The sequence below is a fragment of the Musca domestica genome, unplaced genomic scaffold (genome assembly GCF_030504385.1).
Source record: "Musca domestica strain aabys unplaced genomic scaffold, Musca_domestica.polishedcontigs.V.1.1 5, whole genome shotgun sequence".
NCBI classification, from domain to species: domain Eukaryota; kingdom Metazoa; phylum Arthropoda; class Insecta; order Diptera; family Muscidae; genus Musca; species Musca domestica.
In genome coordinates, this window is record NW_026712346.1 from 1522387 (window position 1) to 1547958 (window position 25572).

Sequence of the window (25572 nt, forward strand, 5' to 3'; positions counted from 1 at the left end):
TCTAAATTAAATAAAAAAACTTTTAGTGGAGTAGCTAAATACTGTATAAAATGTCTATAATTTGTTTCACTCATAATGAATGTGCTTATAAATGGATGCACATCATAATCAAAGTGGGCCTTGGCTTCAGATCGAATTTTCCGAAATGTAGATAGAGACCTTAAATTTTGCTGTTTTCCAACGAAACGTAAAAATTTTGACTGCTGATTGATTACCTTTTTCTTATACAATATTGCCTTTTTATTAAATAGTTCTGCTTTAATCAGTTGTCGTTTCGGACCCCTAACTTGACAATATTTGTGCAAGCCAATTTGGTGTTGAAGTTCTTTTTGGACCGAAACACTTTGCAAGTCTCATTTTCCAGGAATAATTTCAGTACGAACGTACAACAAGCTTGATCGTTACAATAAGCATATGCTACGAATATGTTGCCATCACTGTTAAACCTACTGGATCGTATATTAATGTCACACACGTTATTGGATGCCTCGTATGTTACTCGAAGGAAATCTTGCAAAAGTTTCTTTTGACTAAAAGTATCATTTTGGTTGGCTATGTTTTGAACACCTTTGCACGAAAATTCGCAATCGAAAAACTTACAATCTTTGAATGTAATTTTGCTTCTCTGTTTATCCGCAGATAAACGTTTTACCAAACGTACACTCCTGTTTTTCATTAGGACTTGCGGACTTTCGGTACTTCTTTAACAAATCCACATGGAAATCTTCCTCGGGTGTACCGTTTAGCTCGTCACAGCTAAGAATAGAACTCTGAAAAACGAATGCATCGTTATAAATATTTTGGATATTTCTAGAAAAGTAAGTGTTTGAAATTGTGATGTGATCAGAATATATTTTTTTTCTTTTAGATCTGAAACACATTTAGAAACAGTAATTACTAAATTGTATTCCTGTTTTAATACAATGGATACTTACTATGTTAATAGTAAAATCATTTTTGCGTTCTGGAAATTCCGATTCATTTTCTTTATCAATCGCATTTTGGCTGTCTTCCACTATCAACATTGTTTCTAATGGAACTTCCGACACCTCAATGACTTCAATCGATTTAATGGGATTTTCAAATATGTTTTGGTTGTCACTGAAAGAGTTATCTTCAAAAAGGTGTATATTCCTTTTTTTTCCATTTTTGAAAAATAATTGTGCTCCTCCATAATGTGGCACATTTTATTACCAGGATGAACGTCAGATTTCAGCTCCAAGACATTATCTTCCATAAGAGGCCATTCTTCCACAGAATCGACTGATGTCTCTAGGACTTCTCTGGTATCTGTACCATCTGAACTGAGGCATTTTTCAATAGCCGTACTTTCTGCCATTAGTAATACGTTTGGCGACACAATTTTTTCACGGCACATTTCATCACCAGGATGAATTTCAGATTGGCGCTCTAAAGCAATGCCTTCCATAGGAGAACATTCTTTCAGAGAATCAACTGATGTCTCTAGGGCTTCTCTGGTATCTGTACCATCTGAACTGAGGCATTTTTCAATAGCCGTACTTTCTGCCATTGGTAATACGTTTGGCGACACAATTTTTTCACGGCACATTTCATCACCAGGATGAATTTCAGATTGGCGCTCTAAAGCAATGCCTTCCATAGGAGAACATTCTTTCAGAGAATCAACTGATGTCTCTAGGGCTTCTCTGGTATCTGCATCATCTACCACTGGTAATATGTTGAGCGACATTTTTTTCACCCAATGAATCTTTTTGTTTGCCTTTTTCAAGTAATTGATTCGCATAGTATGCGATTCTTTGGCGATTTCTTTTGTTATTTTTAAGTCGCCGGTATTTTGCAACATTAGTAACTTCATTTACTTTGTCAATTATATTTTGAAAATGACCACGTTCATCGCTATAAAAATATGTTAGTTGTTCTAAGAATTTATAACTTTTTAACAATTCTTTTAAAGAAATAATGAAGCACTTCAACATTTTAGATTTTTATTTTTTGCATAACTTGGGAAAAACATGCGTTGTTTATCAAAACACAAATACAAGTGGAATTTTTTCATATTCAAAAATTCGCTTCGTTTCATATTTACCAAACGAAATCGTCGTAGATCAGGTGGTCCATTCCGTTCCATCCCCTTTTCCTTTTCCAGTACAGTTTGCAACGTTTTGCACAGTATTGCATTGAAGTTTGTTAAATTATATACAAATAATAATTTTAAGGTAATTCGTATTACAAACGAATATCAAGTTTAAGAATAGTTAATTTTATAGCGTGTATTTAACGATATTAAAATGTATAACATTTGTATTTGAAATCATATTGGAATATCTATGCAATGCCATTTATTAAATTTGGCATCACTTTTCTTATTGAAAAAAGACGCACTACTATGTTTCAGAAATTTTTTCGTTTCATTTTTCCGCATCCTTTCATGTTTCCAATATTGTTTTCATGGTAGAAGAATACAGGTCGATGCATCAACATTTGTGAACATTGATATGTCCAAAATATTTAAATATTTCAGAGGTTCCTTGAGTAATTTTTCATTCAATATTTTTAATTTCAAAAAACATTGAAAGTTAATTGCCATGTGTCGATGCGGCTACCTGTATCATTTTATGATGATTGGATTGTAGCATGCTACAATGAAGAAAAGGTGGACTGCGTTGAAAAATGTTGCAATTAAAGATGCCTACCTGTATGGATTGTAATGTCGTAATTTCTGTCAAAACAAATGTAACAAGTTGTTTATTATCAAATAAAAAACAAAACATGTTCTATTTTTCTCTAAAGATTTTTTTAATTATTTTGTTAAGGACTCAACTGGATGGACTCAAAGGAATCTGATTAGCGGCCCCAATGCCTTCGAGGAGAGTCCACTATAGTTACAACAGGCTGACATGATGACCAGTAATCTGGATGAGCATGGCAATCAATTTGGGTTTTAAAACTGTGCCTAAATAACTGGCAGTTCTCTAGAATATAATGCAATAGTTATCCATGAGAACTGCGTAAACCTATGGTAAATGGTAGTTACCGATGAGGATATTCATTAAAGTCCTTCCAAACTGCACCAAAAGAGAAGTTACTCTCAATCTTGCTAGTTTAAACTAAATGTAAGATTATTTGATAATTTTTAATACATTTTTTAATATATATTTTTTTCAGGTCATACTCACATACCTCGTAGAATATACCTTGCAATTTTCAGAAGTTTGTTATTTAAATGCCTTTCAGTTGTTACGTAAAGCCCGATTAATGACCGATTTAAATTCCCTGGCCAATTATCCGTTGTTTTGAGAGCAAACTCATTAACCGGTGTCATGTTCTAAGCAAGAATTTCGATGAAACCTCTAAAGGTTCAATTAGGTGTGCCGTAGCAATCACCATACCAATAGCTTTAATCACATCTAATGTTATCGATTAGCGGCCAAAGCCATACACAATTGTTATATATAATTTCTGCAAAAAATTTCAAATATAGAAATGTATAAATCAAATATAACAAGTTAAAAAGTATCAGTCGTATTTTGACATCTGTTATGATTATGCAAACTCTTACCCCTCTATGGAGTGGGTTGTCCATTTCATACCAGACCTAAATAAATACGGTATAAATGTTGCGACGTGACGGGTTCTGTCTATATTGGTAACTTCATCATAAAATCCATATTCAACGCAAGTTTCTGGTTGAGAGAAATATTCGGACATAGCCAATTGTAAAGAATAGCTGACTTGTTTCTTAAGTTATGACAGAAAAAGTATTGAAAATTGTGACCCTTTTTGGGTGAGGTATCAGAGGGGGTTCTTCACAACAGATCTTGTGTTAGCAAAAATTCGTATATGTGAAATTTAAAGAGAGTTGAATGCTTATCTGGCTTATTTTGAGCGTTTGTTTTCTCAAAATCTTGAACCCTGTGGGGGGAGGTACCAGAAAAAATGGTATATCTTTATAAGAGATCTTGTGTTGGTGGAAATATTGAGATGTGCCAAGTCTGAATGGAATCGGATGTTAATTTCGCATGGATATTCAAAATGTTGAACCTTTGTGGGGGAGGTACCAGAAGAAGTGGACTGATATTGCCCATCTCACAACCCGATATATATTTGACAAAATATTACGATGTACCAAGTTTGGACCAAATCGGATACTCCCTTCGAGATTTATCGCTCGTACCAGCCAGCCAGACAGACAGACGGACATCGCTAGATCGAAACCTTTATTTCGACTAGGCACGTTTTGACCATATCAAATGATATATACTCCCTCTAGCCATATGGCTGAGGGTACAAATATAACAAGTAAGCAAAGGCTATAGTCGTGCGGGGCCGATCATGTGATACCCTACAATATTACATAATGGTAGAAGTCCCCTTATGTCCAAATCCATTTTGGAAGATTTCGCTTTTGAAATTGTGTTATAGACCTTTTTGACTAGGGACATATGTCCAATACTTACGCAAACCGTCGTCCTGTTAGTTACAGTCAAATATAATCCGATGGTCATCCAAAATGATACACTTCTTCCCTGTCCTTTACTCTCTTCTCATGCTAAATTTCGTGTCGATTGGTTTCAATTGTGTGATGAGGAAAATTTTTCTGTTTTTGGTACATTTGAACCCCTAAATATTTTTCGATCATCTCCAAAAGCAAGAGGCCCTCTGTATCTCTGAATTTAGTCCCATCTATATGATTTGCTTGTCTATGATATTTGGATATATTCGACAACGAAATCAGCACAAAAAGCCAAAAGTTCGCCTTTTTGTGTATTTTGAATATCGTCTGTATGTTATTTTCAACTGTAAAATGTAAATTTTTGTTTTTTTTTTTTTTTTCACAAAAGTAGTGGTCCATTCTGTCCGCTGTCCTAAACTCTAACTTCATGCGAGATTTCGTGACTTTTCGTTTCTATTTGTGACCTTTATAACGGCTGCAAAATCAGGAAAATTTTTAGTTGTTGGTCCATTTAAACCCTAAATATATTGCGGGCATCTTTGAAAACAATAGGCCTAGCCATTCTGAGCCTAAAACTACCCTTATGACAATTTTCGTGGGGATCGGACGATAATTGCAATCTGTATATAATAACCCCAACCTGTGTTGTAAGGTGAAAAAATATTACAAAATGTACACTTGAATATTATAAGACAAATTAAAAAAATCGCATGCGATAAAAAATATGAAAAAATGTCACAGAATACTACAAAATCTATATTAACGTCATTATTGGTATCTTTTTATGCGATTTTTTTAGATTTTATACTTTTATGCCAAGAGGGCATTCTGAATTGACAAAATTTGTCAAAATCGCTCCAGCCATTCTGGAGATATAAGCGTTCTAGCTAACATCCCCTTCCTTTGTATATATACATTGTATATATTTGGTATATATTTCCGATATTTTTACTATCGGCATCTACGTAACGGTCAGAATTGACCTGTTCGTCTATTTGTGATTTCGCCGGCATTAAAAATATTCGCGGTTTAATGGAAAATTTGACTTTTATTTATCACAAATGCTTTGGTCTATTTCAACAACTAAATGTTACCCGATGACCATCAAAATTGGAAGGCTTCTGCCCAGCCCGAAGCTCTAGCCCCATGCTAACTTTCGCTTCGATTGGTCTATAATTGTGATCTGTAGAGCAACTACAAAATCAGGAAATTTTTCAGTTTTTGGTCCATTTCAAACCCTAAATATTATGCGATCATCTTCAAAAAAAAAATAGGGTTCTATTCTAACATTAAGCCCAACTAAATTTCGTGAGGATCGGGCCATAATTGCGACCTGTAGAGTGATTACAAATTAACATGGACAGACGGACGACGGACATCGTAGCTAGATCGACTCAGCTCGGCGAGATAGGAAGATCCATATATACTTTCCGATGTGGGATATCTATATTTCGAGGTGTTACAAAATTTTTGGTCCAATCAAACTTATAATACCCCCAACACATAGTGTTGTAGGGTATAAAAAGTGTTTTTGTCTCTATAAAAGGAGAGAAATAATTTGTTAGCTTTAATTTTTCAATTTTCTGTTTTCAATACAATTTCGTTGGTAAAAATTAATATTTTTATCAGACAATTCAGAGCTAAATTTGCACCAGTATTTGCACAGGTAAAAAATCTGTAACTTCGTCCGGGCCAAACTTTTAATACTCTCCACCATTTGGTACAAATTTGACAATTTTCAAAAAAAAAAAAGTAAAATCTGTTAAAATCTTAAAAATACCGAATGCCTATGCGACGACGTAGGCCTGCATAGCCAACTTTTCTCATAAGTTATTACAATATTTAAATGCGAAACTTGAAGAAAAATCTGTTTATTAAGTAGCTAAAATCATCAAAATATCAAATATAGGGGCTACCGTTATATGGGGGCTATATGAAGAAGTGGACCTACTAAATATACATGTGTGCAAAATTTTAGCCTTCTATCTCAATTCGTTCGAAAGAAATCGTGATTACAACAGACAGATGGACATGGCTTTTTGGCATTTTTTTCTTAACAAGTTGTACTTGATTCTTAAATATAAATAGCTTAAATTTGTATATAATGACTTTATGTCTGTTAGGTACTTTTTCAAAAAAGTTTAACTTAATTGCAATTAAATTATACAAAGGGCATGTTGTAAAATACTCCGTCATCTCAAAAATGTAATCCTTACAAATATCAAAAATTATCAATTTCCGCATAAAAATTTGGTAGTTAAGTAGAATATTAAATCCGAAGATGCCTGAGAACGTTATTCCTTTTTTAGCCTATTTTCAGCGGTACATAACTTGCAAAGAAAACTAATATATATTTTATTCGAATAAATACTCTTCATACAATTTCCGCAAAATTTTTTTTTAAACATTGAAGACATTGCTCGTCTAAATTTCTTGTTGAAGAACAATGAAAGCATATATCTGTCGTTGCGTATCTCAAGATTTTGATTTGAAGTTCTTTTCTATATAAGTTTTTTTCTTCTAAATTCTTCATGGGCTGATTTTTTATGTATTTTTCGGCATATTGCAGTACAAATATACCACATTCATAAGAATCATATTGTTTGTCGCACGAAAAATTTTTAATAGACCATGTTTCCTGCTTGATTAAGAAAATCTCTTGCAAATAGTATTCAATCAGGTTGGTGACTTGCCGTGTTAAGCTTGTCTAGGATCCAAACATGATAGTTACCTGGATTTAATATTCAATATTATAAGATAATAGTGATTATCTATAATGTGTGGAATGAGTATGGAAGTTGAAGAATGGGAGAAAGCTTCGACTAATTTTTGGTGGTTTTGGAAAGCATAAGAATCAATTTGTACGGGGAGTGCTTTGTAGGTACATTTGTTTTCATCTAAAAGAATGACAATTCCGGCATTTACAATATTATTGCGTAGCCACTGTTTTGGTCTAAGTGTTTCCAAATCAAAAATAGAAATAATATTGTCGCCAAAAGGTCTACCTACGAAATATTTATCATATAGTGTTTTCAAATTACATACAAATATTTTGTCCAAATCAAATTGTTTTATTGTATTTTCTGAATACAATTTGTAGGGATTGTATGTATTTTTTTGGGTATAGACTCCATGATTGTGGTCAATAAATTCACGACTACACTTTAAAGTTTCAACTGTCGTAGCAAGTTTCTGCAATCCTGAAAATTCCTGCGAAAACATAGGCTGTGTTAGGCGGGATTTGTGTTTTTTTTTTATTCCAGCTTTCTGTAACCATTTTCAGGTCTTTATTAGATTCTTTTCCAAAAACTTTTGACTTGCTGGGTTTTTTATTCTTTTTAGAAGCATAGACCTTTGTTCCAACTGCTACGGATTCATACAACTTATCGTATAGGAATGTTATATCAATGTCAGTGGCTAGTGAACGATAATATTTATCGACTTGCCTCACGAAGCGCCCGAGTTTGTTCTTTTGATCCTCCAAAACCAAATTTTTCAAATTTTTGTAATGAGCTTCTATTGGCCCATTACTAACACGATTGGGTTTTTTAGATAAAACATCCAATAATATTTGTCCAACATGGTAGGAATGCGATATACTTTTTTAGTATGAAATTGAGAATTTTGGGATGGTAATATGGATTTGGTTGTCCATCTTCATCATATATTTTCAAGGATTGTACCCTTGTTAATATATCCTGAAACTCTTTTGTGAAAGGACTTGCACTTGAAATTTCTTCTAGTGTATTCTCTACAATTTCTTCTAAATATTTCTTTCCAATATTTTCATCAAAAATATATTCTTCAATAGGCGTCTTTACAAAGCGTATAAATTCCCCTTCAGCTTTTCCAACATTCTCATTTAAGAATCTACCACTTAATATTGTGGACAACATTTCGAACCATTGTTTGCATTCATTCAACGAAGTAAAGTTAAATGCTAACCCCATTGCTTCTCGCAGAAATTCTCTTAATTTTACATTATTTAGAGAAACTTGTTCATCAATGTCTTTACATATAATTTTAGTGTAGTGGCTAGTGCAAAATTGTATTGTCACGAAATCTATCTGCTGCGCAGCATTACCATTCAAAACTTGTTTACATTTTACCAAGTATTGATGAATGTTTGCCATTCCATTAAATTCGGCTAGAATAGCATTAATAATTGCATAGCTGCAATCCGTTACTACTCTTTTGCATAATGGCCATCTCAATTTATGGGCTTGGCTTTTAAAAAAATGTAAAAAAGAGGCAATTTCAAAACTTGTGTGATTGCACAAAATAGCATCAGCAATTGGGAGTATCTTTTTACATTCTGGTATATGTGCAATAATTGAATATAGAAAGATTCGTTTATTTGAGCATTTTAAGGGTTCCACAACGCTGCCTGTGGCGTCAATCCGAAGAGTATAATTTGCTTTTTCTAGTAACAAGGCCTAGAATTTGAATAACATTTCTATTCTCTCTAAATTAAATAAAAAAACTTTTAGTGGAGTAGCTAAATACTGTATAAAATGTCTATAATTTGTTTCACTCATAATGAATGTGCTTATAAATGGATGCACATCATAATCAAAGTGGGCCTTGGCTTCAGATCGAATTTTCCGAAATGTAGATAGAGACCTTAAATTTTGCTGTTTTCCAACGAAACGTAAAAATTTTGACTGCTGATTGATTACCTTTTTCTTATACAATATTGCCTTTTTATTAAATAGTTCTGCTTTAATCAGTTGTCGTTTCGGACCCCTAACTTGACAATATTTGTGCAAGCCAATTTGGTGTTGAAGTTCTTTTTGGACCGAAACACTTTGCAAGTCTCATTTTCCAGGAATAATTTCAGTACGAACGTACAACAAGCTTGATCGTTACAATAAGCATATGCTACGAATATGTTGCCATCACTGTTAAACCTACTGGATCGTATATTAATGTCACACACGTTATTGGATGCCTCGTATGTTACTCGAAGGAAATCTTGCAAAAGTTTCTTTTGACTAAAAGTATCATTTTGGTTGGCTATGTTTTGAACACCTTTGCACGAAAATTTGCAATCGAAAAACTTACAATATTTGAATGTAATTTTGCTTCTCTGTTTATCCGCAGATAAACGTTTTACCAAACGTACACTCCTGTTTTTCATTAGGACTTGCGGACTTTCGGTACTTCTTTAACAAATCCACATGGAAATCTTCCTCGGGTGTACCGTTTAGCTCGTCACAGCTAAGAATAGAACTCTGAAAAACGAATGCATCGTTATAAATATTTTGGATATTTCTAGAAAAGTAAGTGTTTGAAATTGTGATGTGATCAGAATATATTTTTTTTCTTTTAGATCATTTAGAAACAGTAATTACTAAATTGTATTCCTGTTTTAATACAATGGATACTTACTATGTTAATAGTAAAATCATTTTTGCGTTCTGGAAATTCCGATTCATTTTCTTTATCAATCGCATTTTGGCTGTCTTCCACTATCAACATTGTTTCTAATGGAACTTCCGACACCTCAATGACTTCAATCGATTTAATGGGATTTTCAAATATGTTTTGGTTGTCACTGAAAGAGTTATCTTCAAAAAGGTGTATATTCCTTTTTTTTCCATTTTTGAAAAATAATTGTGCTCCTCCATAATGTGGCACATTTTATTACCAGGATGAACGTCAGATTTCAGCTCCAAGACATTATCTTCCATAAGAGGCCATTCTTCCACAGAATCGACTGATGTCTCTAGGACTTCTCTGGTGTCTGTACCATCTGAACTGAGGCATTTTTCAATAGCCGTACTTTCTGCCATTAGTAATACGTTTGGCGACACAATTTTTTCACGGCACAGCCTATTTTCAGCGGTACATAACTTGCAAAGAAAACTAATATATATTTTATTCGAATAAATACTCTTCATACAATTTCCGCAAAATTTTTTTTTAAACATTGAAGACATTGCTCGTCTAAATTTCTTGTTGAAGAACAATGAAAGCATATATCTGTCGTTGCGTATCTCAAGATTTTGATTTGAAGTTCTTTTCTATATAAGTTTTTTTCTTCTAAATTCTTCATGGGCTGATTTTTTATGTATTTTTCGGCATATTGCAGTACAAATATACCACATTCATAAGAATCATATTGTTTGTCGCACGAAAAATTTTTAATAGACCATGTTTCCTGCTTGATTAAGAAAATCTCTTGCAAATAGTATTCAATCAGGTTGGTGACTTGCCGTGTTAAGCTTGTCTAGGATCCAAACATGATAGTTACCTGGATTTAATATTCAATATTATAAGATAATAGTGATTATCTATAATGTGTGGAATGAGTATGGAAGTTGAAGAATGGGAGAAAGCTTCGACTAATTTTTGGTGGTTTTGGAAAGCATAAAAATCAATTTGTACGGGGAGTGCTTTGTAGGTACATTTGTTTTCATCTAAAAGAATGACAATTCCGGCATTTACAATATTATTGCGTAGCCACTGTTTTGGTCTAAGTGTTTCCAAATCAAAAATAGAAATAATATTGTCGCCAAAAGGTCTACCTACGAAATATTTATCATATAGTGTTTTCAAATTACATACAAATATTTTGTCCAAATCAAATTGTTTAGTGTATTTTCTGAATACAATTTGTAGGGATTGTATGTATTTTTTTGGGTATAGACTCCATGATTGTGGTCAATAAATTCACGACAACACTTTAAAGTTTCAACTGTCGTAGCAAGTTTCTGCAATCCTGAAAATTCCTGCGAAAACATAGGCTGTGTTAGGCGGGATTTGTGTTTTTTTTTTATTCCAGCTTTCTGTAACCATTTTCAGGTCTTTATTAGATTCTTTTCCAAAAACTTTTGACTTGTTGGGTTTTTTATTCTTTTTAGAAGCATTGACCTTTGTTCCAACTGCTACGGATTCATACAACTTATCGTATAGGAATGTTATATCAATGTCAGTGGCTAGTGAACGATAATATTTATCGACTTGCCTCACGAAGCGCCCGAGTTTGTTCTTTTGATCCTCCAAAACCAAATTTTTCAAATTTTTGTAATGAGCTTCTATTGGCCCATTACTAACACGATTGGGTTTTTTAGATAAAACATCCAATAATATTTGTCCAACATGGTAGGAATGCGATATACTTTTTTAGTATGAAATTGAGAATTTTGGGATGGTAATATGGATTTGGTTGTCCATCTTCATCATATATTTTCAAGGATTGTACCCTTGTTAATATATCCTGAAACTCTTTTGTGAAAGGACTTGCACTTGAAATTTCTTCTAGTGTATTCTCTACAATTTCTTCTAAATATTTCTTTCCAATATTTTCATCAAAAATATATTCTTCAATAGGCGTCTTTACAAAGCGTATAAATTCCCCTTCAGCTTTTCCAACATTCTCATTTAAGAATCTACCACTTAATATTGTGGACAACATTTCGAACCATTGTTTGCATTCATTCAACGAAGTAAAGTTAAATGCTAACCCCATTGCTTCTCGCAGAAATTCTCTTAATTTTACATTATTTAGAGAAACTTGTTCATCAATGTCTTTACATATAATTTTAGTGTAGTGGCTAGTGCAAAATTGTATTGTCACGAAATCTATCTGCTGCGCAGCATTACCATTCAAAACTTGTTTACATTTTACCAAGTATTGATGAATGTTTGCCATTCCATTAAATTCGGCTAGAATAGCATTAATAATTGCATAGCTGCAATCCGTTACTACTCTTTTGCATAATGGCCATCTCAATTTATGGGCTTGGCATTTATCTTTTAAAAAATGTAAAAAAGAGGCAATTTCAAAACTTGTGTGATTGCACAAAATAGCATCAGCAATTGGGAGTATCTTTTTACATTCTGGTATATGTGCAATAATTGAATATAGAAAGATTCGTTTATTTGAGCATTTTAAGGGTTCCACAACGCTGCCTGTGGCGTCAATCCGAAGAGTATAATTTGCTTTTTCTAGTAACAAGGCCTAGAATTTGAATAACATTTCTATTCTCTCTAAATTAAATAAAAAAACTTTTAGTGGAGTAGCTAAATACTGTATAAAATGTCTATAATTTGTTTCACTCATAATGAATGTGCTTATAAATGGATGCACATCATAATCAAAGTGGGCCTTGGCTTCAGATCGAATTTTCCGAAATGTAGATAGAGACCTTAAATTTTGCTGTTTTCCAACGAAACGTAAAAATTTTGACTGCTGATTGATTACCTTTTTTTTATACAATATTGCCTTTTTATTAAATAGTTCTGCTTTAATCAGTTGTCGTTTCGGACCCCTAACTTGACAATATTTGTGCAAGCCAATTTGGTGTTGAAGTTCTTTTTGGACCGAAACACTTTGCAAGTCTCATTTTCCAGGAATAATTTCAGTACGAACGTACAACAAGCTTGATCGTTACAATAAGCATATGCAACGAATATGTTGCCATCACTGTTAAACCTACTGGATCGTATATTAATGTCACACACGTTATTGGATGCCTCGTATGTTACTCGAAGGAAATCTTGCAAAAGTTTCTTTTGACTAAAAGTATCATTTTGGTTGGCTATGTTTTGAACACCTTTGCACGAAAATTCGCAATCGAAAAACTTACAATATTTGAATGTAATTTTGCTTCTCTGTTTATCCGCAGATAAACGTTTTACCAAACGTACACTCCTGTTTTTCATTAGGACTTGCGGACTTTCGGTACTTCTTTAACAAATCCACATGGAAATCTTCCTCGGGTGTACCGTTTAGCTCGTCACAGCTAAGAATAGAACTCTGAAAAACGAATGCATCGTTATAAATATTTTGGATATTTCTAGAAAAGTAAGTGTTTGAAATTGTGATGTGATCAGAATATATTTTTTTTCTTTTAGATCTGAAACACATTTAGAAACAGTAATTACTAAATTGTATTCCTGTTTTAATACAATGGATACTTACTATGTTAATAGTAAAATCATTTTTGCGTTCTGGAAATTCCGATTCATTTTCTTTATCAATCGCATTTTGGCTGTCTTCCACTATCAACATTGTTTCTAATGGAACTTCCGACACCTCAATGACTTCAATCGATTTAATGGGATTTTCAAATATGTTTTGGTTGTCACTGAAAGAGTTATCTTCAAAAAGGTGTATATTCCTTTTTTTTCCATTTTTGAAAAATAATTGTGCTCCTCCATAATGTGGCACATTTTATTACCAGGATGAACGTCAGATTTCAGCTCCAAGACATTATCTTCCATAAGAGGCCATTCTTCCACAGAATCGACTGATGTCTCTAGGACTTCTCTGGTATCTGTACCATCTGAACTGAGGCATTTTTCAATAGCCGTACTTTCTGCCATTAGTAATACGTTTGGCGACACAATTTTTTCACGGCACATTTCATCACCAGGATGAATTTCAGATTGGCGCTCTAAAGCAATGCCTTCCATAGGAGAACATTCTTTCAGAGAATCAACTGATGTCTCTAGGGCTTCTCTGGTATCTGTACCATCTGAACTGAGGCATTTTTCAATAGCCGTACTTTCTGCCATTGGTAATACGTTTGGCGACACAATTTTTTCACGGCACATTTCATCACCAGGATGAATTTCAGATTGGCGCTCTAAAGCAATGCCTTCCATAGGAGAACATTCTTTCAGAGAATCAACTGATGTCTCTAGGGCTTCTCTGGTATCTGCATCATCTACCACTGGTAATATGTTGAGCGACATTTTTTTTTCACCCAATGAATCTTTTTGTTTGCCTTTTTCAAGTAATTGATTCGCATAGTATGCGATTCTTTGGCGATTTCTTTTGTTATTTTTAAGTCGCCGGTATTTTGCAACATTAGTAACTTCATTTACTTTGTCAATTATATTTTGAAAATGACCACGTTCATCGCTATAAAAATATGTTAGTTGTTCTAAGAATTTATAACTTTTTAACAATTCTTTTAAAGAAATAATGAAGCACTTCAACATTTTAGATTTTTATTTTTTGCATAACTTGGGAAAAACATGCGTTGTTTATCAAAACTCAAATACAAGTGGAATTTTTTCATATTCAAAAATTCGCTTCGTTTCATATTTACCAAACGAAATCGTCGTAGATCAGGTGGTCCATTCCGTTCCATCCCGTTTTCCTTTTCCAGTACAGTTTGCAACGTTTTGCACAGTATTGCATTGAAGTTTGTTAAATTATATACAGATAATAATTTTAAGGTAATTCGTATTACAAACGAATATCAAGTTTAAGAATAGTTAATTTTATAGCGTGTATTTAACGATATTAAAATGTATAACATTTGTATTTGAAATCATATTGGAATATCTATGCAATGCCATTTATTAAATTTGGCATCACTTTTCTTATTGAAAAAAGACGCACTACTATGTTTCAGAAATTTTTTCTTTTCATTTTTCCGCATCGTTTCATGTTTCCAATATCGTTTTCATGGTAGAAGAATACAGGTCGATGCATCAACATTTGTGAACATTGATATGTCCAAAATATTTAAATATTTCAGAGGTTCCTTGAGTAATTTTTCATTCAATATTTTTAATTTCAAAAAACATTGAAAGTTAATTGCCATGTGTCGATGCGGCTACCTGTATCATTTTATGATGATTGGATTGTAGCATGCTACAATGAAGAAAAGGTGGACTGCGTTGAAAAATGTTGCAATTAAAGATGCCTACCTGTATGGATTGTAATGTCGTAATTTCTGTCAAAACAAATGTAACAAGTTGTTTATTATCAAATAAAAAACAAAACATGTTCTATTTTCCTCTAAAGATTTTTTTAATTATTTTGTTAAGGACTCAACTGGATGGACTCAAAGGAATCTGATTAGCGGCCCCAAAATGACAAACGTTTACAACTATGTCAAAATGATGCCTTCGAGGAGAGTCCACTATAGTTACAACAGGCTGACATGATGACCAGTAATCTGGATGAGCATGGCAATCAATTTGGGTTTTAAAACTGTGCCTAAATAACTGGCAGTTCTCTAGAATATGATGCAATAGTTATCCATGAGAACTGCGTAAACCTATGGTAAATGGTAGTTACCGATGAGGATATTCATTAAAGTCCTTCCAAACTGCACCAAAAGAGAAGTTACTCTCAATCTTGCTAGTTTAAAGGAACTATTATGATTGAAACTAAATGTAAGATTATTTGATAATTTTTAATACATTTTTTAATAAATATATTTTTCAGGTCATACTCACATACCTCGTAGAATATACCTTGCAATTTTCAGAAGATTGTTATTTAAATGCCTATCAGTTGTTACGTAAAGCCCGATTAATGACCGATTTAAATTCCCTGGCCAATTATCCGTTGTTTTGAGAGCAAACTCATTAACCGGTGTCATGTTCTAAGCAAGAATGTCGATGAAACCTCTAAAGGTTCAATTAGGTGTGCCGTAACAATAACCATACCAATAGCTTTAATCACATCTAATGTTATCGATTAGCGGCCAAAGCCATACACAATTGTTATATATAATTTCTGCAAAAATTTTCAAATATAGAAATGTATAAATCAAATATAACAAGTTAAAAAGTATCAGTCGTATTTTGACATCTGTTATGATTATGGAAACTCCTACCCCTCTATGGAGTGGATTGTCCATTTCATACCAGACCTAAAAAAATACGGTATAAATGTTGCGACGTGACGGGTTCTGTCTATATTGGTAACTTCATCATAAAATCCATATTCAACGCAAGTTTCTGGTTGAGAGAAATATTCGGACATAGCCAATTGTAAAGAATCGCTGACTTGTTTCTTAAGTTATGACAGAAAAAGTATTGAAAATTGTGACCCTTTTTGGGTGAGGTACCAGAGGGGGTTCTTCACAACAGATCTTGTGTTAGCAAAAATTCGTATATGTGAAATTTAAAGAGAGTTGAATGCTTATCTGGCTTATTTTGAGCGTTTGTTTTCTCAAAATCTTGAACCCTGTGGGGGGAGGTACCAGAAAAAATGGTATATTTTTATAAGGGATCTTGTGTTGGTGGAAATATTGAGATGTGCCAAGTCTGAATGGAATCGGATGTTAATTTCGCATGGATATTCAAAATGTTGAACCTTTGTGGGGGAGGTACCAGAAGAAGCGGACTGATATTGCCCATCTCACAACCCGATATATATTTGACAAAATATTACGATGTACCAAGTTTGGACCAAATCGGATACTCCCTTCGAGATTTATCGTGCGTACCAGCCAGCCAGACAGACAGACGGACATCGCTAGATCGAAACCGTTATTTCGACTAGGCACGTTTTGACCATATCAAATGATATATACTCCCTCTAGCCATATGGCTGAGGGTACAAATATAACAAGTAAGCAAAGGCTATAGTCGTGCGGGGCCGATCATGTAATACCCTACAACATTACATAATGGTAGAAGTCCCCTTATGTCCAAATCCATTTTGGAAGATTTCGCTTTTGAAATTGTGTTATAGACCTTTTTGACTAGGGACATATGTCCAATACTTACGCAAACCGTCGTCCTGTTAGTTACAGTCAAATATAATCCGATGGTCATCCAAAATGATACACTTCTTCCCTGTCCTTTACTCTCTTCTCATGCTAAATTTCGTGTCGATTGGTTTCAATTGTGTGATAAGGAAAATTTTTCTGTTTTTGGTACATTTGAACCCCTAAATATTTTTCGATCATCTCCAAAAGCAAGAGGCCCCTCAGTATCTCTGAATTTAGTCCCATCTATATGATTTGCTTGTCTATGATATTTGGATATATTCGACAACGAAATCAGCACAAAAAGCCAAAAGTTCGCCTTTTTGTGTATTTTGAATATCGTCTGTATGTTATTTTCAACTGTAAAATGTAAATTTTTGTTTTTTTTTTTCATAAAAGTAGTGGTCCATTCTGTCCGCTGTCCTAAACTCTAACTTCATGCGAGATTTCGTGACTTTTCGTTTCTATTTGTGACCTTTATAACGGCTGCAAAATCAGGAAAATTTTTAGTTGTTGGTCCATTTAAACCCTAAATATATTGCGGGCATCTTTGAAAACAATAGGCCTAGCCATTCTGAGCCTAAAACTACCCTTATGACAATTTTCGTGGGGATCGGACGATAATTGCAATCTGTATATAATAACCCCAACCTGTGTTGTAAGGTGAAAAAATATTACAAAATGTACACTTGAATATTATAAGACAAATTAAAAAAATCGCATGTGATGAAAAATATGAAAAAATGTCACAGAATACTACAAAATCTATATTAACGTCATTATTGGTATCTTTTTATGCGATTTTTTTAGATTTTATACTTTTATGCCAAGAGGGCATTCTGAATTGACAAAATTTGTCAAAATCGCTCCAGCCATTCTGGAGATATAAGCGTTCTAGCTAACATCCCCTTCCTTTGTATATATACATTGTATATATTTTGCTATATATTTCCGATATTTTTACTATCGGCATCTACGTAACGGTCAGAATTGACCTGTTCGTCTATTTGTGATTTCGCCGGCATTAAAAATATTCGCGGTTTAATGGAAAATTTGACTTTTATTTATCACAAATGCTTTGGTCTATTTCAACAACTAAATGTTACCCGATGACCATCAAAATTGGAAGGCTTCTGCCCAGCCCGAAGCTCTAGCCCCATGCTAACTTTCGCTTCGATTGGTCTATAATTGTGACCTGTAGAGCAACTACAAAATCAGGAAATTTTTCAGTTTTTGGTCCATTTCAAACCCTAAATATTATGCGATCATCTTCAAAAAAAAAAAAAAAAATAGGGTTCTATTCTAACATTAAGCCCAACTAAATTTCGTGAGGATCGGGCCATAATTGCGACCTGTAGAGTGATTACAAATTAACATGGACAGACGGACGACGGATATCGTAGCTAGATCGACTCAGCTCGGCGAGATAGGAAGATCCATATATACTTTCCGATGTGGGAAATCTATATTTCGAGGTGTTACAAAATTTTTGGTCCAATCAAACTTATAATACCCCCAACACATAGTGTTGTAGGGTATAAAAAGTGTTTTTGTCTCTATAAAAGGAGAGAAATAAATTGTTAGCTTTAATTTTTCAATTTTCTGTTTTCAATACAATTTCGTTGGTAAAAATTAATATTTTTATCAGACAATTCAGAGCTAAATTTGCACCAGTATTTCAATTATGATTCATTAAAAAAAAAAACAGGTAAAAAATCTGTAACTTCGTCCGGGCCAAACTTTTAATACTCTCCACCATTTGGTACAAATTTGACAATTTTCAAAAAAAAAAGTAAAATCTGTTAAAATCTTAAAAATACCGAATGCCTATGCGACGACGTAGGCCTGCATAGCCAACTTTTCTCATAAGTTATTACAATATTTAAATGCGAAACTTGAAGAAAAATCTGTTTATTAAGTAGCTAAAATCATCAAAATATCGAATATAGGGGCTACCGTTATATGGGGGCTATATGAAGAAGTGGACCTACAAAATATACATGTGTGCAAAATTTTAGCCTTCTATCTCAATTCGTTCGAAAGAAATCGTGATTACAACAGACAGATGGACATGGCTTTTTGGCATTTTTTTCTTAACAAGTTGTACTTGATTCTTAAATATAAATAGCTTAAATTTGTATATAATGACTTTATGTCTGTTAGGTACTTTTTCAAAAAAGTTTAACTTAATTGCAATTAAATTATACAAAGGGCATGTTGTAAAATACTCCGGCATCTCAAAAATGTAATCCTTACAAATATCAAAAATTATCAATTTCCGCATAAAAATTTGGTAGTTAAGTAGAATATTAAATCCGAAGATGCCTGAGAACGTTATTCCTTTTTTAGCCTTTTTTCAGTGGTACATAACTTGCAAAGAAAACTAATATATATTTTATTCGAATAAATACTCTTCATACAATTTCCGCAAATTTTTTTTTTAAACATTGAAGACATTGCTCGTCTAAATTTCTTGTTGAAGAACAATGAAAGCATATATCTGTCGTTGCGTATCTCAAGATTTTGATTTGAAGTTCTTTTCTATATAAGTTTTTTTCTTCTAAATTCTTCATGGGCTGATTTTTTATGTATTTTTCGGCATATTGCAGTACAAATATACCACATTCATAAGAATCATATTGTTTGTCGCACGAAAAATTTTTAATAGACCATGTTTCCTGCTTGATTAAGAAAATCTCTTGCAAATAGTATTCAATCAGGTTGGTGACTTGCCGTGTTTAGCTTGTCTAGGATCCAAACATGATAGTTCCCTGGATTTAATATTCAATATTATAAGATAATAGTGATTATCTATAATGTGTGGAATGAGTATGGAAGTTGAAGAAGCTTCGACTAATTTTTGGTGGTTTTGGAAAGCATAAAAATCAATTTGTACGGGGAGTGCTTTGTAGGTACATTTGTTTTCATCTAAAAGAATGACAATTCCGGCATTTACAATATTATTGCGTAGCCACTGTTTTGGTCTAAGTGTTTCCAAATCAAAAAAAATAGAAATAATATTGTCGCCAAAAGGTCTACCTACGAAATATTTATCATATAGTGTTTTCAAATTACATACAAATATTTTGTCCAAATCAAATTGTTTTAGTGTATTTTCTGAATACAATTTGTAGGGATTGTATGTATTTTTTTGGGTATAGACTCCATGATTGTGGTCAATAAATTCACGGCTACACTTTAAGGTTTCAACTGTCGTAGCAAGTTTCTGCAATCCTGAAAATTCCTGCGAAAACATAGACTGTGTTAGGCGGGATTTGTGTTTTTTTTTTTTTTTATTCCAGCTTTCTGCAACCATTTTCAGGTCTTTATTAGATTCTTTTCCAAAAACTTTTGACTTGCTGGGTTTTTTATTCTTTTTAGAAGCATTGACCTTTGTTCCAACTGCTACGGATTCATACAACTTATCGTATAGGAATGTTATATCAATGTCAGTGGCTAGTGAACGATAATATTTATCGACTTGCCTCACGAAGCGCCCGAGTTTGTTCTTTTGATCCTCCAAAACCAAATTTTTCAAATTTTTGTAATGAGCTTCTATTGGCCCATTACTAACACGATTGGGTTTTTTAGATATAAAACATCCAATAATATTTGTCCAACATGGTAGGAATGCGATATACTTTTTTAGTATGAAAATGAGAATTTTGGGATGGTAATATGGATTTGGTTGTCCATCTTCATCATATATTTCCAAGGATTGTACCCTTGTTAATATATCCTGAAACTCTTTTGTGAAAGGACTTGCACTTGAAATTTCTTCTAGCGTATTCTCTACAATTTCTTCTAAATATTTCTTTCCAATATTTTCATCAAAAATATATTCTTCAATAGGCGTCTTTACAAAGCTTTTCCAACATTCTCATTTAAAAATCTACCACTTAATATTGTTTGCATTCATTCAACGAAGTAAAGTTAAATGCTAACCCCATTGCTTCTCGCAGAAATTCCCCTAATTTTACATTATTTAAAGAAACTTGTTCATCAATGTCTTTACATATAATTTTAGTGTAGTGGCTAGTGCAAAATTGTATTGTCACGAAATCTATCTGCTGCGCAGCATTACCATTCAAAACTTGTTTACATTTTACCAAGTATTGATAAATGTTTGCCATTCCATTAAATTCGGCTAGAATAGCATTAATAATTGCATAGCTGCAATCCGTTACTACTCTTTTGCATAATGGCCATCTCAATTTATGGGCTTGGCATTTATCTTTTAGTGGAGTAGCTAAATACTGTATAAAATGTATATAATTTGTTTCACTCATAATGAATGTGCTTATAAATGGATGCACATCATAATCAAAGTGGGCCTTGGCTTCAGATCGAATTTTCCGAAATGTAGATAGAGACCTTAAATTTTGTTGTTTTCCAACGAAACGTAAAAATTTTGACTGCTGATTGATTACCTTTTTCTTATACAATATTGCCTTTTTAATAAATAGTTCTGCTTTAATCAGTTGTCGTTTCGGACCCCTAACTTGACAATATTTGTGCAGGCCAATTTGGTGTTGAAGTTCTTTTTGGACCGAAACACTTTGCAAGTCTCATTTTCCAGGAATAATTTCAGTACGAACGTACAACAAGCTTGATCGTTACAATAAGCATATGCTACGAATATGTTGCCATCACTGTTAAACCTACTGGATCGTATATTAATGTCACACACGTTATTGGATGCCTCGTATGGCTCTTGCAAAAGTTTCTTTTGACTAAAGTATCATTTTGGTTGGCTATGTTTTGAACACCTTTGCACGAAAATTCGCAATCGAAAAACTTACAATCTTTGAATGTAATTTTTCTTCTCTGTTTATCCGCAGATAAACGTTTTACCAAACGTACACTCCTGTTTTTCATTAGGACTTGCGGACTTTCGGTACTTCTTTAACAAATCCACATGGAAATCTTCCTCGGGTGTACCGTTTAGCTCGTCACAGCTAAGAATAGAACTCTGAAAAACGAATGCATCGTTATAAATATTTTGGATATTTCTAGAAAAGTAAGTGTTTGAAATTGTGATGTGATCAGAATATAATTTTTTTCTTTTAGATCTGAAACACATTTAGAAATAGTAAATACTAAATTGTATTCCTGTTTTAATACAATGGATACATACTATGTTAATAGTAAAATCATTTTTGCGTTCTAGAAATTCCGATTCATTTTCTTTATCAATCGCATTGTGGCTGTCTTCCACTATCAACATTGTTTCTAATGGAACTTCCGACACCTCAATGACTTCAATCGATTTAGTGGGATTTTCAAATATGTTTTGGTTGTCACTGAAAGAGTTATCTTCAAAAAGGTGTATATTCCTTTTTTTTCCATTTTTTGAAAAATAATTGTGCTCCTCCATAATGTGGCACATTTATTATTAGGATGGACGTCAGATTTAAGATCCAAGGCATTATCTTCTATAAGAGGCCATTCTTCCACAGAATCGACTGATGTCTCTAGGACTTCTCTGGTATCTGTACATTCTGAACTGAGGCATTTTTCAATAGCCGTACTTTCTGCCATTGGTAATACGTTTGGCGACACAATTTTTTCACGGCACTTTTCATCACCAGGATGAATTTCAGATTGGCGCTCTAAAGCAATGCCTTCCATAGGAGAACAATCTTTCAGAGAATCAACTGATGTCTCTAGGGCTTCTCTGGTATCTGCATCATCTACCACTGGTAATATGTTGAGCGACATTTTTTTTTCACCCAATGAATCTTTTTGTTTGCCTTTTTCAAGTAATTGATTCGCATAGTATGCGATTCTTTGGCGATTTCTTTTGTTATTTTTAAGTCGCCGGTATTTTGCAACATTAGTAACTTCATTTACTTTGTCAATTATATTTTGAAAATGACCACGTTCATCGCTATAAAAATATGTTAGTTGTTCTAAGAATTTATAACTTTTTAACAATTCTTTTAAAGAAATAATGAAGCACTTCAACATTTTAGATTTTTATTTTTTGCATAACTTGGGAAAAACATGCGTTGTTTATCAAAACTCAAATACAAGTGGAATTTTTTCATATTCAAAAATTCGCTTCGTTTCATATTTACCAAACGAAATCGTCGTAGATCAGGTGGTCCATTCCGTTCCATCCCGTTTTCCTTTTCCAGTACAGTTTGCAACGTTTTGCACAGTATTGCATTGAAGTTTGTTAAATTATATACAAATAATAATTTTAAGGTAATTCGTATTACAAACGAATATCAAGTTTAAGAATAGTTAATTTTATAGCGTGTATTTAACGATATTAAAATGTATAACATTTGTATTTGAAATCATATTGGAATATCTATGCAATGCCATTTATTAAATTTGGCATCACTTTTCTTATTGAAAAAAGACGCACTACTATGTTTCAGAAATTTTTTCGTTTCATTTTTCCGCATCGTTTCATGTTTCCAATATCGTTTTCATGGTAGAAGAATACAGGTCGATGCATCAACATTTGTGAACATTGATATGTCCAAAATATTTAAATATTTCAGAGGTTCCTTGAGCAATTTTTCATTCAATATTTTTAATTTCAAAAAACATTGAAAGTTAATTGCCATGTGTCGATGCGGCTACCTGTATCATTTTATGATGATTGGATTGTAGCATGCTACAATGAAGAAAAGGTGGACTGCGTTGAAAAATGTTGCAATTAAAGATGCCTACCTGTATGGATTGTAATGTCGTAATTTCTGTCAAAACAAATGTAACAAGTTGTTTATTATCAAATAAAAAACAAAACATGTTCTATTTTCCTCTAAAGATTTTTTTAATTATTTTGTTAAGGACTCAACTGGATGGACTCAAAGGAATCTGATTAGCGGCCCCAAAATGACAAACGTTTACAACTATGTCAAAATGATGCCTTCGAGGAGAGTCCACTATAGTTACAACAGGCTGACATGATGACCAGTAATCTGGATGAGCATGGCAATCAATTTGGGTTTTAAAACTGTGCCTAAATAACTGGCAGTTCTCTAGAATATGATGCAATAGTTATCCATGAGAACTGCGTAAACCTATGGTAAATGGTAGTTACCGATGAGGATATTCATTAAAGTCCTTCCAAACTGCACCAAAAGAGAAGTTACTCTCAATCTTGCTAGTTTAAAGGAACTATTATGATTGAAACTAAATGTAAGATTATTTGATAATTTTTAATACATTTTTTAATAAATATATTTTTCAGGTCATACTCACATACCTCGTAGAATATACCTTGCAATTTTCAGAAGATTGTTATTTAAATGCCTATCAGTTGTTACGTAAAGCCCGATTAATGACCGATTTAAATTCCCTGGCCAATTATCCGTTGTTTTGAGAGCAAACTCATTAACCGGTGTCATGTTCTAAGCAAGAATGTCGATGAAACCTCTAAAGGTTCAATTAGGTGTGCCGTAGCAATAACCATACCAATAGCTTTAATCACATCTAATGTTATCGATTAGCGGCCAAAGCCATACACAATTGTTATATATAATTTCTGCAAAAATTTTCAAATATAGAAATGTATAAATCAAATATAACAAGTTAAAAAGTATCAGTCGTATTTTGACATCTGTTATGATTATGGAAACTCCTACCCCTCTATGGAGTGGGTTGTCCATTTCATACCAGACCTAAATAAATACGGTATAAATGTTGCGACGTGACGGGTTCTGTCTATATTGGTAACTTCATCATAAAATCCATATTCAACGCAAGTTTCTGGTTGAGAGAAATATTCGGACATAGCCAATTGTAAAGAATCGCTGACTTGTTTCTTAAGTTATGACAGAAAAAGTATTGAAAATTGTACCCTTTTTGGGTGAGGTACCAGAGGGGGTTCTTCACAACAGATCTTGTGTTAGCAAAAATTCGTATATGTGAAATTTAAAGAGAGTTGAATGCTTATCTGGCTTATTTGGAGCGTTTGTTTTCTCAAAATCTTGAACCCTGTGGGGGGAGGTACCAGAAAAAATGGTATATTTTTATAAGGGATCTTGTGTTGGTGGAAATATTGAGATGTGCCAAGTCTGAATGGAATCGGATGTTAATTTCGCATGGATATTCAAAATGTTGAACCTTTGTGGGGGAGGTACCAGAAGAAGTGGACTGATATTGCCCATCTCACAACTCGATATATATTTGACAAAAATATTACGATGTACCAAGTTTGGACCAAATCGGATACTCCCTTCGAGATTTATCGTGCGTACCAGCCAGCCAGACAGACAGACGGACATCGCTAGATCGAAACCGTTATTTCGACTAGGCACGTTTTGACCATATCAAATGATATATACTCCCTCTAGCCATATGGCTGAGGGTACAAATATAACAAGTAAGCAAAGGCTATAGTCGTGCGGGGCCGATCATGTAATACCCTACAACATTACATAATGGTAGAAGTCCCCTTATGTCCAAATCCATTTTGGAAGATTTCGCTTTTGAAATTGTGTTATAGACCTTTTTGACTAGGGACATATGTCCAATACTTACGCAAACCGTCGTCCTGTTAGTTACAGTCAAATATAATCCGATGGTCATCCAAAATGATACACTTCTTCCCTGTCCTTTACTCTCTTCTCATGCTAAATTTCGTGTCGATTGGTTTCAATTGTGTGATAAGGAAAATTTTTCTGTTTTTGGTACATTTGAACCCCTAAA

At 33.4% G+C, this 25572-nt stretch overlaps 2 long non-coding RNA genes across 14 annotated transcripts in view; both read left to right on the forward strand.

The window, feature by feature from the left end:
- Positions 1 to 15755, forward strand: part of LOC105262337 (uncharacterized) — a 29971-nt gene extending 14216 nt beyond the window's left edge. For 4 of the 13 annotated variants that reach the window (XR_009343309.1, XR_009343312.1, XR_009343314.1 and 1 more), the window contains 2 exons: positions 15227 to 15577; positions 15630 to 15752. This is a non-coding gene — a long non-coding RNA (uncharacterized LOC105262337). Of the gene's footprint in view, positions 1 to 2795; positions 2811 to 15226; positions 15578 to 15629 lie in introns of those variants that run through there. The other 9 variants (XR_009343302.1, XR_009343307.1, XR_009343304.1 and 6 more) reach the window with 5 other exon arrangements.
- A 5996-nt stretch (positions 15756 to 21751) lies between these two features.
- LOC109613116 (uncharacterized) lies at positions 21752 to 24330 on the forward strand. The gene is made up of 3 exons (XR_009343450.1): positions 21752 to 21922; positions 23710 to 24060; positions 24113 to 24330. It is a non-coding gene; the product is annotated as an uncharacterized LOC109613116 (long non-coding RNA).
- Positions 24331 to 25572: the final 1242 nt, after the last annotated feature.